Genomic DNA, 13,256 nt, shown 5'->3' on the forward strand with positions numbered 1-13,256 from the left:
GGCTCCGTGCTGACGGTCGGCTCCGTGCTCCTGGTCCTCGTGGTGCTCATCGTGTGGCTGCTCGTCTCGTCTCCGCACAAGCAGCCCACAACGCTCCGCGCGAAGGAGTTCAAGGAGGCTCCGCCTCGCCTGGCGGAGCGTCTCAACGCCACCGGCGTCGGAGCTGGCAAAGACGACGACGACGATGGATGGTGGGACTTCAGGCGCCGAGCTGGACTCCACGCCAGCAGGTCGAGGCTGGGCGGCGCCACAGACGCTGCGGTGGTGGACCGAAAGCAGGCTGCCCCAGATGCGTCCGTGCCTGAGTTCTGACCTCAGCCGTGTGGCGCACTACCGGAAGGGGACCTCGCGCTCTGGAAGATGGCGCTGAGGACAAGACGGCGTGGCTAGCTGTGCGCATACATGTTAGCATGCGCTTCCAGGGCACTTGCGCACAACATGACTTGTATCTTGTTTGCTTGTTTTTTTTCTAACCGCTATGAGTGGGAAGGACGAAAACAGATGAATGGGAGGAAACTTTCCAATTCTTTCAACCTTTGATAGAAATTAGAGACCAACTCTTTTACTGATTGACACGCTCGTTTGTCGTAGCTTTATCTAAAGCATACGATATGTATGCGTCTAAGAGGAGTAATGAATTCGTCATTGTTTGGCGCTTTATTGGTCCTCGTCAAGTGGTCAAACGCTACTTCAATGCTTGAGGCGAGGTTGTATGCCTTGTTCGGCCACGCTGTGGTTGTGCTTGAAAATGGTTTTTGAGGAAGGAAATGGCTCACTATTTTGATCTTCGGCGGACACCTGAACCACGCTGTAAGGGTAGGGAGGAAGGAGGGAAAGAAGAAAGAGCTGCCCTAGTGGAGAGCTCCAGATTAATTTCGACCACCTGGGGATCTTTAACAAGCACTGACATTGCACAGCACATGGGCGCTTTTTGCGTTCTGCTTCCATCGAAACGCGGCCACCGCGGTCGGGTTCGAACCTCTACCCTAGGCGCCGAGCGAAGGCAAGCGAGAGTGAAGTCCAGTGGGAAAAGTCTTTGTACTGTGATGGGTTTGTACAGGACTTTATGATTTTTAACCCAGCATACCCCAGCAAACTCGCGTGAACTCCTCGTTCGAACCCGGCCGCGGCGGCCGCGCTTCGATGGAGGCGGAACGCAGAATTCGGCGATATTGAAAAATGCTGCAGAGTCTATACCTGCAGAGCAAAGCGCAAAATAACAGCTTTTAAGGTTATTCGAACTCGAAGGAAACCGGAGATTTGTTCTAGCTGTGCAGAGCATGATTAAAGTTTTTTTCCATGCATTTGATGCTGACGGGGTCAAAGTGTCAGTTAAAGGAAAGTGAAACTATGAAAGCGTAACCAGGGTCCATTTACTTCCCTGTGACCTGTGTGTCGAGGTCGTGGAACCGAATCCTGGCCGCAGCAGCCGCGTTTCGATGGCGGCGAAAGGCAAAAGACGTCCATATGCTTTGCGATGTCAGTGCAAGTTAAAGAATACAATGTGGTCGAAATTCCGAAGCCCTCCACTACGGCGCCGTTCTCTCTCTCGGCCGTCTTTCACTCCATCCTTTCCCTCCGCCGCGGTGGCTCAGTGGTTATGGCGCTCTTCTTCTGACCCGAAAGTCTAGGGTTCGATCCCGGCCGCGGCGGTGGCATTTCGATGGAGGCGAAATACCAGAGGAAGTGCTGTGCGATGTCAGTGCTTAGGAAGGCGGTGGTGAAAAACGTTTATCAACCATTAAATAGTTACAGAGAGGTGACTGGGGTATGGCCCTCCCCTTTCCCCCATAATACTAGATGGAGCCCCTATTCCGGGGCCCCATTGGCAAGCAACTCCGCCCGCGTTCTTTAAACCCAGGCCTTTTGGGTCTTGAGGTCTTGGCAGCCGAGAAGGACCGCCTCCCAGCCCTCTTTGGTGTGTTTTGGGTTGGGAGGTGGTGGTGGTGAAAACTATTTACAACTGGGGAGTTTGGGACATACAGGTCCGTGGGCCCCCGCACGGCCCACTGCACTCAAACGTTCATGTCCCGGAGGCTCATGACGCTGGCAGCCCGGCCGGTAGCGATGGCTTGCTTGGCCAGGTCCTCAGAACGCAGTAGGGTCTCCCACGCCTCCCAAGTGGTAAGGTACTCCCGCTAGGCAAATGTCTAGTCGCAACACATGGAGTCTTTTCCGTAGTCTGATCGATCCCACCCAAACACGCACTGAAACCCAAAAACACCTTCAAAGAGCTATTCACAACTTTAAGGGCAATACGGACCAGCTGGCACAGACATTGCGGGATCGATATCTGTGCCAGACACAAGACCCCCGGGGGTCGGAGTATCTCTATGCAGGCAGAGAAAATCCTGATCTCGATCGGCAATTTCAGCTCCATGACCTACGGGCGACTCTTGCCAAAATGAAACGAGGCACGGCTCCGGGTCGGGACAAGGTAACGGTCAAACTTTTGGCCAACCTACCGGATCCGGCGTACGAAGCACTCTTAGAATACATAAATGCCATCTGGGAAGGGTACCATCCTCTACCCATAGAGTGGAAAACTGCGCTAGTCATCTTAATCCCGAAGGCCGGCAAACCAATCAATACAGACAACCTCCGACCCATTTCCTTAACATGTTGTGTGGGCAAACTCATGGAAACTATGGTTCGAGATCGACTCTCAGAATACTTAGAAAATCGCAACACCTTCGCGGATACCATGTTCGGTATCATCTCAAGACATACTCCTCCAGCTAAAACATGAAGTGCTTACTCCTGTCGAGTGCCCCCATAACGACAAGATAGTACTGGCCTTTGACCTTAAAGGAGCATTTGACAATGTTAAGCACAGCGTCATTCTCGCCCACCTGAGCGAGACTGACTGCGGCACTAGCACCTTCAATTATATTAAACACTTTCTCACGGATCGGCAGGCCTTCGTCCTCATCCAGGACGAAGAGCACGGCCCGTACAGTATGGGCAGCAGGGGTACACCACAAGGCGCTGTACTGTCCCCTCTGCTCTTTAACTTAGCAATGCTTCACCTACCCTCTAAATTGGCCGATGTCGAAGGCATCCAGCATGCGCTGTATGCCGACGACATCACTATTTGGGCCACCCAAGGTAACGTGGGTCACATGGAGGAATGCCTGCAAACAGCCGCTGACATAGTAGACAACTATGCGGCATACTGCGGCTTCCAGTGCTCCCCACAGAAATCAGAATTCGTGCATATTCGGCCATCGTCGAAGTGTGCAATCCCCATTTACCTCTCCCTCGCCAGCGACCCCATCCGTGAGGCACCGGAGATCAGAGTTCTCGGACTGTTTATTAGTAGAAAACGTCGCGCAGACACAACACTGGCAAAGCTGCGTAAGGTTGGAGACCAGGTGGGCCGCATGGTCCGTCGGGTCTCCAACAAACGCGGAGGTCTACGAAGCACACATGCGTTGCGACTCGCACATGCTTTCGTTACGAGTCGAATACTCTATTCGATCCAACGTTACTAGACTAGCTTTGATTCGACCCCCTACCTTCACTTACGCAAGCAGGACGAAGATGTCTTGGAGGTTACCCTCCGTAAGATCATCAAAAGGGCGCTCGACCTTCCGATCTCCGCCTCCAACGCGAGGCTCCTCGCGCTGGGAGTGGTGAACACCTATCGGGAGCTGCAAGAAGCGCACCTCACCAACCAATACACGCGTCTTGCCCAGACCGTGTCCGGTCGTCGCCTTTTGGACCGACTACACATTCAACACAACCACCACACAGAGGAAAGGGTACGAGTGCCCGAAATGTGGAGATGCGCCATCCACGTTCGACCCCTTCCTACGAAAATGTCCAAAGAAGACCATAATGGCCGGCGGCAGGCGCGGGCGGATGCTCTCCACCGCCATTATGGTAACAAATACGGTGTATTTTACACGGACGTGGCCGGCCCGCACCGCTCTAGGGGGGGGGGGGGGGGGGGGGGGGGGGGGTACACGGCCGCGGTCATACACCGACAAATACAGGTGGACGGGCTCACTTTCAAAGCTCCCAGCGCAACTCACGCTGAAGAGGTAGCCATCGCCCTGGCGGCCTCTCACCCTCAGGCGCAATATATCCTCCGACTCGCAAGGAGCTTGTCGAAATTACGAGCTGGGTTCGGTCTCCCTCACAGCTTATCGAATACTTCGGAACGCGGCACGGGACCGAGATCCTACGCTCCGCTACTTAGTCTGTACTCCGGGCCACCAAGGCCTACCAGGTAACGAGGCTGCAGACGCAGCCTCCCGCGCACTCACTTCCTGGGCCCCTGGCGATGACCTTACCGATTCAGATCTGGACAACGAACCCCTTTTAGAATTTAAAGACATAGTCAATCACTATCAAGACTCTCACCGCAAGTACCCGACCCCCCTCAAGGGGCTGGGAAAAGCAGGTGAGCGTCTTCTGATAAGACTTTTTACGAATACATTGCTGTGCCCGGCAGTCATGAAACACTTCGACCCCTCATTTTCTGGCCTCTGCCCATACTGTACGGAGGTGGCTGACACCTACCATATGGTGTGGGCATGCCAGAAAAATCCTTCCCTCACCCCCCACCTTAACCCAACCCGAGATGACTGGGAGGCGGCCCTGCTCGGCTGCCACGACCTTCCGGCCCAACAGGTCATGGTCCGGCGTACCCGAGCGGCGGTAGAGTCAAATGGGGTTCCGGAACAGGGACCCCACCTAGTATTGTGAGGGGGGTGGCGCACTAGGGGCCACCTCCCAAACTACCTCTCTATGTGTAGTAACCTGTAATAAATGCTTTTCACCACCACCACCACCACCAGTCCCCGCGGGGAAGGATCCGCTGGGCAGAGGAAAAGGATATGGTCTAGAGTGGCTTTGGGTTGGTGGCAGAGGGTACAGGAGGGGTTTGTGAAGACTTGGTGATAGCGCGAGCGTATATAAGGGGAGGGTAAGGTGCGTGTTTGAAGCCGCCTCCAAAGTGTCTGATGATAATGGTCGAGGGAGGGATGGGGTGGAGGGTAGAGCCGACGCTCGGCTTTGCAGGCCTGCGTCATTTCACTGAATGAGTGCATGCGCTCCCGCGAGAACCCCAGGTGGGAGGCCGCCGCTGCCCGGTTGAGAGAACCTCGGGCTAAAGCGTTGGCGGCCTCGTTTCCGGGATTCCCAGAGTGAGCAGGCACCCATATCAACTCCATGTGGCGGGGTGGGTGTGCGGCGAGGGAGTTTAGTATGCGAAATGCAGAGTAATCAGAATATAAGCCGATCTCTACGTCCGTGCACGCGTCTGTAGTGGGTAGTTGAGTTTCCCCTTCAGGTGGAGATGTGAGGAAACACTTGATGATGATGAATAGATGGTTCGGACTCGCAAACAATCACATTACACGATGACAGGACAAGAAGGTTAACTATTTATTAACACATGAATAAACGAGAAGAAACAAGCAAGGAGAAGTATTTACAATATGACTGAAACGTTTACACGAAATCAGCCCCACTTAACTGGGAGCGTTCCCTTTTAAGCCTTCTGTCTCCGCCCTTGGCGGGGACAGCAACCAATAATAAACAGGCAACACTTCTCCCCAATCGACGCCCAAGGAACGGACAACAAAGCCTCCGTCAGCCAATCAAAGACTGGGGAAAGCATACCAGCCAATTAAATACCTAGGAAAGGAGAGGTTCCGAGCACGCACACAAAAAGCACTGAACTCACCGCGTTCCGAACCTCCGCCTTCCTCTTCGTTTCCCCTCCCGCAAACGTGCATACGAGACGCACGTATGCCACGGGAACAATCACCGAAGGCTCCTTATACAACAAAAAAATCTCTTCCTCTCCCGTAACCGAGAGTAGAGTAAGCATCAAATGTTTACGGGCATAGCACATTGGTTGTAGATGGTACTAGTCAAAATCTTGGTTTCGTTTGGTTTGGTTTATGGGGTTTAACGTCCCAAAGCGACTAAGGCTATGAGAGACGCCGTAGTGGAGGGCTCCGGAAATTTCGACCACCTGGGGTTCTTTAACGTGCATTGACATCGCACAGTACACGGGCCTCTAGAATTTCTCCTCCAAAGAAATTCTAGCCGCCGCGGCTGGGATCGAACCCGCGTCTTTTGGGTCAGCAGCCGAGCACCATAAATGGGTCTAGTGTTCAACACACCACACCACACCACACATACTGTGCACTGCTCATCTTTGTAATTGTTGTTTTCATTCCTCGCTTATTTGTACCACTTTGCCTATGTGACACTCGTGACGTCACCACTGGATGACGTCACACATAATTGACGGCGAATTAATGACAAGTTACTAATTAGTGACTAATTACTGATTAATGACTAAATACTAATTAACTGCTAATTAATGAAGCTTAAGCTTCGCCTTTCGGTGTGGAACGCGACAGCGTATTGTAGTGCTGCCAGGCAGTCCACGGAACGCCGCCACCCGTTCGGCGCGATGCCTTGCCCTTTGAACGCAAGGCTTTTTTTGAGGAAAGGAAATGTCGCAGTAATTCTCTGTCATCTCGGTGGACACCCGAACTGCACTGTAAAGGAAGGAAGGAACGCCACCACCCGTTCGGCGCGAAGCTACCGGCGCTTGTATGCCGGTCCTGTAGGATGGCTTAGAGAGTCTCGTTAAATCTCGTACGGTGCCCGGATGCTCTCGTTTCAGGGCCCGGATGAGTAGAATTCAGTGCCCGGATGAGTGGAATTCAGTGCCCGGATGTTGGCTCTCGGTCTCGACGTGACGTCACCACACTGCCGACAACGGGAGCTAAAAGCATTTCATGCTTAAAAGGAAAGCTGTCGCCGAAAGGTCCAGCGTCCAGTGGCAACGAACACGACAATTGCAGGCATACAAAACACTGCACTGTAGAACGCTGTGTGCTAGAAAGTATCTGTGGTGGGGAGGCAAACCGGAAAGAACGAGCGTTCTGGTGGTGGTGAAAACATTTATTACGAATGAATAGGAGGTATGTTTGGATCAGCCCGTAAGGGACCGATCCTTACAAACACTAGGTGGAGGTCCCTAGTATGGGACCCCAGTGGCGGTTGCCGCCGCCCGGGCGCGCCCGACTAAGGCTTGTTGGGCCTGTAAGTCGTGGCAGCCGAGCAGGGTCGCCTCCCAGTCCTCCCGGGTTGGGTTGGGGATGGGGGGAGTAGCGGGGTTGGAAGGGCAGGCCCACACCATGTGATAGGTGTCAGAAGACACCGCACTACAGTGTGGGCAGCTGCCGCTAAAGGAGGGGTCAAAATGTTTTAGCGCTGCCGGGCACAGCAATGTATTGGTGAGAAGGCGGAGAAGGAGCCGTTCATCCGCCTTCTTCAGGCCTTTACATGGGCTAGGGTAAAGGCGATGACAATTTTGATATGTTGTAATATCTTTGAATGTATAGATAGGATTAAAATCGGGTTCTTGATCGGATGGGGTGGAGAAAACAACCCGGTGAGAGAGCGCGCGGGCGGCTGCGTCTGCTGCCTCGTTTCCTGCCAACCCCTGATGAGCAGGGGCCCATATGAGGTAACGGTGTGCGGGGTCCGTATCCCGTATGCAATTTTGGTATATTCGATAGGCTAGGAAGGGAGTGCAGCCTTGTTCGACGTTCCGACAGGCCCCTCGCGAGTCGGTGATTATGTATTTTGAATTGGAATGTGAGGCCGCGAGAGCAATCGCGACCTCTTCTGCTTGTGTTGCACTGCGGGCTCTGAAAGTTAGGCCGTTAACTGTGTTGCTGTTGTGAACTACCGCGGCCGTGTACCATCCCCCGTGTTGAGGGCCGGAGGCGTCCACGTAGTATACGAGGTCTGTTAGAAAAGTATCCGACCTTTGGCCGTTGAAAAAATTACCGACGATTACGTTACTTCCTAATGCGAAATTTGAGCGCAGCAAATAAGCTGTTTCACCTTTTCGATAGATTGAGGCAAAGAAATCGAGCAACACATGTATGCGCTATCACAGATTTTTTTTTTTATTTTTCACACGTATACCTTTAACAAAGACTCCACTAACAGTTCTTGACAGTCATGAAGGAAGCTTTGTGGTCGGAGAAATAGACTGATATATGTTCGACTTTGTACACCAATGCTTGATTCTCAAAGACGAGATCTATACAAGTGCCTCGCGAGGTTGTCACAGCCGTGGGACGCGTTACGAGCGAGAGGAACGGGATGTTCTCCCGCATAAGTGTTAGGAAATTGCTGTTTGTCTTTATGTCAACATTTAAGTCCCCCACTACTAACATCGGTGTGGATCGATGGACGGTTAATGCGAGTTGCAGGAAGTGCACGACGTCTTTCGTGAGTGCGGTAGGGGCGAAGTAGGCAGCTACTACCAGCAAGCCGTTGGGCAACTTTGCGGCGCACAGTTCGGCAACTTCATGTGACGTGCCAAACATTTCGACTGGTATTGCAGAGAGACCTGTGCGCAAGTAGATAGCGACTCCCGCCGCTCTGTTGTGGTCTCTGCGAGCAGCACAGCAGTATAGGAAATCGATGATTTCGAGAGGCTCTTCGGGATCCATCCAGGTTTCAGCAAAGCAAAGTACAGAGGAATGGCGCAGAATGTGATCGTGGTGTACGTCCTTGGCATGTGCGGCAAGGGAGCGTACGTTAAGAATGTGGTTGTGAATGATGAATCAAGTGCTGCCAGCGAATGACGCGTCCATTGGCTGTCTGCGTGTGTTACTGATGTGTGGTTAACATGTTAAGCTTCGCCTGTAAGAGTGGAACGCGACAGCGTCTTGCAACGCTGCCAGGGAGTCCACAGAACGCCATCGCCAATTCGGCTGTACGCCTTGCTGGACGGTAAATTTATTTTTTGAGGAAAGGAAATGTATCTCTCTCGCATATCTGGCTGGACACCTGCACCTCGCCGTAAGGGAAAGGGGGGAAGGTGGGAGTGAACGAAGACGCCGTATTAGCTAGACGCGCCTTTGTTCATTCCAAACCATTCAGCTGGCATTACGGAGTGGCTAGCGTGCTCGTATCGCACTCCGGAGACCCTGGTTCGATTCCCCAACTCGACCAATTTCGTTCTCGGTTTTATTGATTTATGCGGTCTAACTAGAAAGGTTAATTAGGCTATTTCATATTTATATTCTTGTATTTCTATCCATCGTGTTCTGTCATTAACCTGTCAATTGTTGGAACTGTCTAGGATGTTCGACACAACGTATATGAAACGAGCAACGTCTTACTGAGTGGGGAAGTGCGTGGTGGTGGAGGGAACGCGGCTTCGTACTTATGTTTTTTTTCAGCAGCGTCTCCTTCCGCGGACGCTGTTGTCGCTGCGGCGCGCGTCTTTCTTTTCTTTTCTTCTGACCTCTTCATTCTCCTCTATATTAATTAGGCTAATTGATTAATTAAGCAATTAACTAAACTCAGTCCAACTTAGTTGCAGCATCACTATACGATCCCTTTGATTGGTTGCATGGTTACTAGCCAAAGTACAATTGGCCCCATTTGAAATTCGCGCACTGTGACGTCACGAGCATTTCGACCAATTGAAAAGCGTTACATTGGGGGCGGAGCTGGTTACGAGGCCGACGCCGACGACGACGCGAAACCCAGGAACGGACGCCAAAGAGCTGCGCTCTAAAAAAACTTGCATAACTGGAGCGTTGCAAACCTAGTCATCTTTAAAGTAGTCTACTTGGGACTCCACACACTTCTCCCAGCGGTGCTGCCATTGTGGGAAGTATTCCGAAAAGGCCCTTTTCGGAATGGAGTTTAGCTCAGCTGTCGTTGCAGCCATAATGTTCTTCCTTGTCTGAAATCGCGCTCCTTTCAATGCCCTTTTGATTTTGGGAACCAGCCAGAAATCGCAGGGGCCATATCAGGACAGTAAGGAGTCTGTTGAACTACAGGAGTCTGGTTTTTCACCAAAAAATCTGATTCGAGTGCGAGGAATGTGCAGGAGCATTGGCGAGATGGGTGCGCCAATTTCCTGTTGACCTCAGCTCCGGGTTCTTGCGCAGCACAGCATCACGTAGGCAACGGAGGACATCCCTGTAGTACTCTTTGGTCATTGTTTCACCCTGTGGAGTGCGTACTCGTGGTCTGCCACACAGAGGGTGTCAAAGAAAGCAGTCAGCATCACTTTCACATTGCTGCGCAATTGGCGGGCCTTCTTAAGTCTTGGTGACATGGAATGCTTCCACTCTGACGACTGGGATCTGGTTTCCGGGTCGTACCTGTACACCCAAGACTCGTCACTAGTGATTATGATGTTGATGAAGTCGGGGTCACTGTTTGCGGAATCCAGCATGTCCTGTGAGACTTCAACACGAAGCTGCTTTTGCTCCACCGTGAGCAGCTTCGGCACGAATTTCGCCGCAACTCTCTCCATGGCCAAATCTTCGGTGATAATGGAATGTGCGGAGAAATTTCTCATGTCCACCTCTTCCTGAATTTCTCGGATAGTCACGCGACAGTCCCGCATCACCATAGCGTTCAGTTCGGCAATGACCTGGTCATTTTGGCATGTTGATGGCCGATTGGAGCGTGGCTCGTTCTCCACCGATGTGCGGCCATCTTTAAAACAATTGTAACACTGCTTAAACTGTGTGCTGCTCATAGCATCTTCACCGAAAGCCGTCTGAATATTTCGAATGGTTTCCACTCGGCTGTCGCCAAGTTTATGGCAAAATTTGTTGCAGTAGCGCTGCTCCTTTCACTCCGCCATTTTCCTTGCAATAAAAAACCGACGAGAGCACTGCACACTGCCTCACTCAAACGCTTCTTCCCAGCGACTGACGCTATCGGCAGGCGGGAAAAAATTCATGCATGCGCATGAAGGTTCAAGGTCACCTGATGCAAGCGTGCTTGTCTCATATCCATCAGGTGTTCGCAAAAAAAAAAATAAAGTCGGATACTTTTCTAACAGACCTCGTACACCTGTTTTGTTGCCATAATATCGGGCTAGCGCTTCCGCTCGTGCCAGGCGCCGACCATTATGGTCTTCATGTGACATGTTTGCTGGAAGTGGCCGCACGTGGAGGGCATGTCTCCACAGTTCCGGGATGCGAAACCTGTCTTCCATTGGAGGGGTGTGTTGGATATGGAGTCGAGCAAGAAGGCGGCGACCCGACTCCGTTAGCGACAAGCGCGTGTACTGGTTTGTAAGGTGCGCCTCCCGGAGCTCCCGGAAAGTATTCACCACCCCAAGAGCCATAAGCCGGGGGAGGTCAAGGGCACGTTTAACAATTTTGCGAAGGATGACCTCAAGGGCGTCCTCCTCTTGTTTCCGTAGGTGGAGATAAGGAGTCGAATAGAGAATTCGACTAGTTACGAAGGCGTTTGCCAGCCGCAAGGCATCCTTACTCCGTAACCCTCCGCGTTTGTTGGAAACCCGGCGCACCATGCGGCCCACCTGGTCCCCCACCTTACGGAGTTTGGCCAATGTAGTGTCTGGCCGCCTGTGTTTGTGGATGTAGAGTCCGAGTACCCGTATCTCATCACTTTCGCGTATGGGACCACTCTCAAGAGGGAGAGATATTTTAGTTGTGCACTTCTGTGAGGGGCGGAGGTGCACAAATTCCGATTTTTGAGGGGAACATTGAAGACCGCAGCGGCGGGCGTAGCGGTCTACTATCGTCGCCGCTGTTTGCAGGCTGGTTTCAATGTCTCCTGTGCTGCCCTGCGTGGCCCACAGAGTGATGTCATCGGCGTACAGGGCGTGCTGCACGCCGGCGACACCACTCAGCTGGGCCGGCAGGTGCATCATGGCCAGATTGAAGAGCAGCGGGGAAAGTACCGCGCCTTGAGGGGTTCCCCGCGTGCCGAGTAGGTAAGGACCATGGTCTCTATCTTGAATTCGAATGTAGGATTGACGATCCATTAAAAATTGGCTTATGTATTGGAATGTGTTGAGGCCACAGTCGGTGTGACTTAGGTTAGTGCGTATGATCTCATGTGTTACATTGTCAAATGCCCCTTTAAGATCCAAGGCGAGTACTACCCGGTCATTATGGGGGCATTCGAGGGGGTCAAGGACTTCCCTATTGAGTTGCAGGAGGACATCCTGTGCGGATCTGTGTGGGCGGAATCCGAACATGGTGCTCGCAAAGACCTGTTTGTGTTCAAGATATGTAGATAACCGATCCCGCACCATCGTCTCCATTAGTTTGCCCACACATGAGGTGAGAGAGATGGGGCGGAGGTTATCTGTGTCAATTGGTTTGCCAGCTTTAGGAATAAAAGTGACCAAAGCCGTTTTCCATTCGATTGGCAGGGGGGTGTCCCCGCGCCAAATCGCATTGACGTATTCCAGGAGGGACTGGTATGCCAAGTCGGGGAGGTTCGTCAAAAGCTTGACGGTGACCTTATCCCGTCCTGGCGCAATGGCCCGTTTCATTTTGGCGAGAGCCGCCCGCAGATCATGGAGCTGGAAAGGTTGATCGAGCTCCGTGTTCTCTCTGCCTGCATAAGAGTACGCAGATCCACGGGGGTCTTGGGCTGTACACAGATACTGGTCCCGAAGTTTCTGTGCCAGTTCAGTCGTGTTGCCAGGAAAAGCGTGCATGGCTCGCTGCAAATGTTTTTGTGTTTCGGTTCGTGTTTGGGTTGGGTCGATTAGGGCTCGAAAGAGACGCCACGTGTTTCGGCTGGACATTTGTCGCGCGGCCGTGTTGCATCTACCTACCCAGTTGGAGTCGGCGAGTTGGGCCGCGTACTCTGCCGCTTTCTGGGTAAGCTCGGCAATTCGAGCTTTAAGCTTTCTATTGTGTTTCTGGCGTCGCCAACGGCGGACGAGGCTGCGACGGGCTTCCCAGAGGTGTAGAAGGTGGTTATCCACGTCCGTGACAGCCTCTGAGAGCTGGATGTGTTTTTCATGCGAGGAAAGGTGTGCCAGCAGCTGTTGGGACCATGCTGTGTAGCCTTGTGCGGAAATGGGTGTATTATCAAGTGAGTTAAAATTTTGCCTGAATTTCGTCCAATCTGGGATATGGGCTTGTGTTCTGGGACGCTTGAGGGGGCGTGTGCGTAGTGTAGTGTTAATGATGCAGTGGTCGCTACCGAGGGTCTCCTCGGTGTTGAGCCAGTCTGCGTGTCGTATGTTGCGAGTGAAGGTTAAGTCCGGACACGTATCCCGTGTCACGGAATTTCCTAGCCGGGTTGGTTGGACAGGGTCCGTGTGGAGGGTGAGGCCCAACGTGGACGCAAGCTCCGCCAGCTTACGCCCGCGCGACTCCTCCTTGCGATACCCCCACTGCTGACTGGGAGCGTTAAAGTCGCCCACAATCAGCAGGGGATCGCGGCCCGCTACTCTTAGCGCG

General features: G+C 52.6%; 1 protein-coding gene across 2 annotated transcripts in view; it reads left to right on the plus strand.

The window, feature by feature from the left end:
- Positions 1–13,256, plus strand: part of LOC149358907 (sodium-dependent nutrient amino acid transporter 1-like) — a 92,229-nt gene that overhangs the window by 45,775 nt on the left and 33,198 nt on the right. The window lies entirely within an intron of this gene.

Source organism: Amblyomma mixtum, chromosome 2 (genome assembly GCF_055824585.1).
Source record: "Amblyomma mixtum isolate Tamu chromosome 2, ASM5582458v1, whole genome shotgun sequence".
In the NCBI taxonomy this organism is placed as follows: domain Eukaryota; kingdom Metazoa; phylum Arthropoda; class Arachnida; order Ixodida; family Ixodidae; genus Amblyomma; species Amblyomma mixtum.